Raw genomic sequence first — 4,998 nt, 5'->3', positions numbered from 1 at the left:
TTTTCCTGTGAATTTCACCCCATTCTAATCTATTCACAGCTTTACGTCACATTGAAATGTGAAGTGATTCCTCCATAGCAAAACCATTTTTGAATCCATTTCAAGTTAAAGAGCACGAAATCCGGGGTGAAATTAGGCTTTAGAAGCAAGTCAGGTCACCCTTATCTGCTCAGCTTCCCGCACCCCAGCTAACCTTGATTGTAGAAAGTTACGTCCCATGTTTGCATCCTTGCATAGCTGGCCCAACAGCAAGTGCTTTGCCTTTCTTCAACGCCTCGCTGCAGCATCCGCCATCTTGTGGTGCCACTATGCTCCACCTCGACATTCACTTCTGCTCACAACACACAAGTATCACACGAAGCCCACATCCCTCAAGACGCGCACCAACCGCACGGCGACAGAACACAACGTGCCGCCGTCAGTACGGGTACTCCAATCATAACGAGCAATGTTTCATTTCAGTCTGCCACTCACCAACCAAATACTACCTGTGTGTAGTTTTTCACCCCCTCATAGTCGACATAAATATTATGATCGCGCTCTTCATTCTTAGTCTTCGTCCATTTATCAGCCTCCTCCGGCTCCGCGTCTTCGCTCAGCCGCATCCTCGTGTGTCATTGGGGCTTTACGACGCACTCAGCTGCTGTGGCTATATGGCGTCGCCTGCCTCTCACCCTGGCAGGGAGGGCGGGCACCGCGGGGAATCGAACCCCGTACCACTGGTTTCCCAGGTTTCCCAGACGCGCAGCGGTTAACGCAGACGCAGTAACCACTACATCATCGGCACCCAGTCCTCCGCATCCTCAGCTTCCGCTTCCCTGCCAGACTGGCCTGTCTGGAAGAGGCGGTCCGTCAAGACAGCAAACACGTGATTTGACCCTGCGTATTCGGACGCGGTGAGTCAGCTGTGTCAGCTGTCCGAAAATATTTCTTTTGAAACGATGTAGACCACAAACCGGGCTATTGTCACGCTTTTACACTTTTTCTCTAGCATGCCAGGTGCGAAATACTCAGAAGCCAGAATTTCGTGGTTCAAATGCCGTGGAACGTTGTGGACCGGCCCAGTTTGGCAACAATTGAGTTACCATATGACCTTAAAAAGGATTAGCTTATCCATAATGCTTCTCCGCTCATTAGCACTCGCATCATAACATGCTGATGTAATTTGTCGCGTGCCAGCGCCGCTGCGCTCACGCGGGTCTACTTTTGATGACTTTACTTCACAACGGCACGATTGTCTCGACGTTTTTCACGCGTCGAAATAGTTATTTCCTGCTTCAATGGAGCGCCGTTTTTTGCCTAGGCCACTGATTACGCGACTGGCGGCACACTAGCGCGAAGCCACGATGCTCTTTTGCTGGAAGTCATGCGGACGGTGGAAACCGGACTGGACCGGTTTCATTTCTCTGGAATTAGCTAGATTTTACTCTGATTTCGTTCTTCAATGCTTGAGCCCCCCCCCCCCCCTCCCCCCGCCCGCTCGCGTTAGTTCGTCGGATAGCGGACATCGCTCGGATTTTCCTCAGATGAAACTTTCCGCCGGATAACGCCCGCTTGCGTCTTGCTGGATCTAACACGATCTATCAACTCTCCATCATCTTGAAGAACAAGCCGTCCGCCACCAGCATCTAGCGGCATGAAGAGCTGGTCTTTGTTTTCTGCTTCCTTCCCATGGCAGATTCGAAGATGCAACTGCCACTGCTGGAGCTCTATCCCATGCCGCCCCAGCGCCTCCCACAGCACAGTGGTCAGGCCGAGGCTGCCGAAACACCGTCCGGTGGGCCAGTGGACGGGTCGTCCCTCTGCTGTACCCTGGACGGCCTGAATCTCGCGCTCAACTGCCCCGTCGCTTCGCGGGGATCTGGGTTGTCGGAACGGCCGCAGCGAGAGGCTCTCTGGGGTCGTGCATGCAAAGCTCCTCCACGGAGCTCTCGAAGACGGCGTTAGCCCTATCAGCCAACCACCTGGCACGATCTGTGAAGGCCAACGTGAGACATGATGGTCCCTTGGTCTACACGGAATCTTGAATACATCCAGGCTGATGCCTGGAGCAGCGGAGGTGCCTGCTGCAAACGGGGGTGGAGCCATGTGTTCTGCATTGCAATTCAAATAGAACTGGCACGTGGTGTGCAAAATGCTCATTTTCCAGAGCAATGATAGAACCTGAGGCCCCACTAATCTTTTGTGTCACCAGGTGTCTACTTCTTTGATGCGGCGAAATCTTGCCAGGGTGGTGTCCAAAGGTAGCGTACCTTTATTTGGTTCTTAAAGTCTGAATATGAAATTCTGTTCCCACACCCTCGGTATTCGTGAGGTTATTCCAGGTGGAGATATTGTCCAAGGGAAGAAGGGATATCTAAGAATCTTTGCCTGCAAACTATGAAATGATACGCGGCTCAGTTTGCTCCATGGCAAGATCGAGAAACATCTTGCCTTTTTGCCTCAACTGTTCCATTGCCTCATTTGTGTTCAGCCAAACAATTTGCAGCTCTTCGCTTTGCCAAATGCTTTGCTAAAGATGCCAATTAGCCCCTCCCTTCGTCTTCCCTCGGATGAACTTAGGCTGATAATACCTCTCCACTAAACCTCTTTCTCAAAGAGCTGCCAAGTGTCGAGTGGTTTTGAAAATATCTTGCGCTCTTGAAGATCTGTTTGTCTATGCGATATGCAGTCTTCCAGGACTCAGAGAGGAAATGCCTATTAGCTTCAAATTTCAGAGCCCATCTCTGCTAAAGCAGAGGTGGACTAAATTTGAATGAGTAAAGCAGCAGTTTGGGGATGCTCTTGGAGGTAGAACACTCATGGCACATCATGGAACGTTAGCAGACAAAATAGATGAGTTCCGCTCGCAAGGAGATTCTAGAGCTCCTGAAGTCGGAGCTTACCGAATAAATAGCGCCAAAAATTGCCTTCTACGAACTCGACAACAAGAGCTCCGCTGGCAGCCGTGGCGCCTGTCCCCAGGGATCGAACAGAACCGTATTTTTGATTGGGACAGGCTTAGCTGTAGTTTAAGCAGGCAGCTTTCTTGGAAGAGTGCAGTCGCCACATGCCTGCTGCTGGCCTGTCATGCATGTGTTGTTGACATCAACCGCAGACTGGCGGCCAGCACACCCTAGCTGAGCAGGCCACGCCGGGAGAAAGCCCCCCCCCCCCCCCCGGGACTAGAGGGCGTACCCGCTGTCACTTGGCGGCGGAAAGCCCTCAGCATCCCCGGTGCCAAGGCCGGTCTTGCCCGGCTTTGGACAGTGAACGCCAAGGCATGGAAGTCAGTTACCTGGCATATTGAAACCCTCCAAGCCTAGCCCGTGTCTTGCCCGCCCTCGGACGTTGGTCACCGCCCACCTGGAGTCGAAGGGCCCCTTCTTATGTAGGGGCCCTTTTGCCTCCTCCCACTCTTTTCTGCTTCTTTCCTATTAGTGGTAAATGCCCCTGAACCACACGTTCAAGAAAGTACATACTGTTCCTACGTAAAACTCTCGCTGAAATGACTGCAGTTTTCACTGCAGTAAAGTGAAAGAAGTGGACACGACACAGATGTAACAAAAATAACGGTTAAGGTAAATATAAATGTTGAGATCAATAGACAGGTCTCAGGCCTAGTAAACCGCAGCCCACCAAGGAGCATGACCCATTGCTCATTGGTGAACTCGGTGGCAGTGGGTGAGGCAAGCGACCAAAGGCCGAGTCCATGAATTTGGATGCATCAGCATGGGTTCAGGTGCATCAGCATGAGTTCAGGTGCATAAGCATGAGTTCGGGTGCATCAGCCTGAGTTCGGGTGCATCAGCGTGAGTTCGGGTGCATCAGGGTGAGTTCGGGTGTATCAGCCTGAGTTCGTGTACATCAGCCTGAGTTCGTGTACATCAGCCTGAGTTCGGGTGCATCAGCCTGAGTTCGGGTGCATCAGCCTGAGTTCGGGTGCATCAGTGTGAGTTCGTGTGCATCAGCATGAGTTCGTGTCCATCAGCCTGAGATCGGGTGAATCAGCATGAGTTCGGGTGCATCAGCATGAATTCAGGTGCATCAACCCGAGTTCGGGTGTATCAGCGTGCGTTCAGGTGTATTAACGCAATATCGAGAACATCAGCGCGTTTTATGGCCTTGCTAGTTCGGCCGCTTTGTTCTCTCCTCTTGTCCCTTACTAGACCTAAGTCATTGCTGGGTGGCCGATCCCCTCATCTTGAGCCTACACGTGACGTCAAACGAATCCTTGATTTACGTACTCACTTTTGGTTTTACGTCAAGACTCAATGGCGATGTTGAACACTCAAGCGACGCAAGCATACCGGTGCCCTTAAACCCTCAGTCATTTATGCTGTCCCATTTGTTCATTAAAATCTTAACAGTTTGAAAGTTGAAAAATATTGAAAACCTATATATGCGCATATGTATATATTATACCGTTAACCAAGAGCAGGTAACCAGGAGTGCCCCTCCCCCTATCCCAGCGACGCAATAAGCCGTTCGATAACACCAGAAAACGTAAAATCTAGTCGCGGCACTTCCAGCTGGGAAGAGGAAAAAAATGAGTAGGCTTAAAGTAGTCATAGCCAAAGTCAGCTAATGACGGCCCACTAGAAGCACCCAATAAACTACAATCACTCATTCACCGTGTTAGTAAGGGTTGCACAGTCACACAAGTCGGAGGGGCAATTAACTGGTCATTTACGTGCTGGGTTTTGAGCTGGATGTCCAGGGAGTCCACCCAGCTAAGCGGAGCTTGCTGCTGGAAAACTCCCGAAGCCAGCGCCATGAATTTTGGTACAAGTGCATGAATACAACTATATCAGAACGTGATTGTGGAGGGTGAAGGAGGTTCAATATGGAGTGAGTTACATACGTGCAGGGCAAACATTGCAATAACTTAAAATATGTTGGTTACGTTGATATGCATTCACGAAATACTTGCGGATGATGTTCTTAAAGATGGTTTTTGATCCGTCATTCTTGGAAAATTTAAAATCATAATATCACTCCACAGCGTATGGCCAAGGC

Source organism: Pollicipes pollicipes, unplaced genomic scaffold (genome assembly GCF_011947565.3).
Source record: "Pollicipes pollicipes isolate AB1234 unplaced genomic scaffold, Ppol_2.1 Scaffold_2555;HRSCAF=2994_pilon_pilon_pilon, whole genome shotgun sequence".
Taxonomy (NCBI): domain Eukaryota; kingdom Metazoa; phylum Arthropoda; class Thecostraca; order Pollicipedomorpha; family Pollicipedidae; genus Pollicipes; species Pollicipes pollicipes.
The sequence above is the reverse complement of the archived record's forward strand: the minus strand, read 5'-3'. Positions refer to the sequence as shown.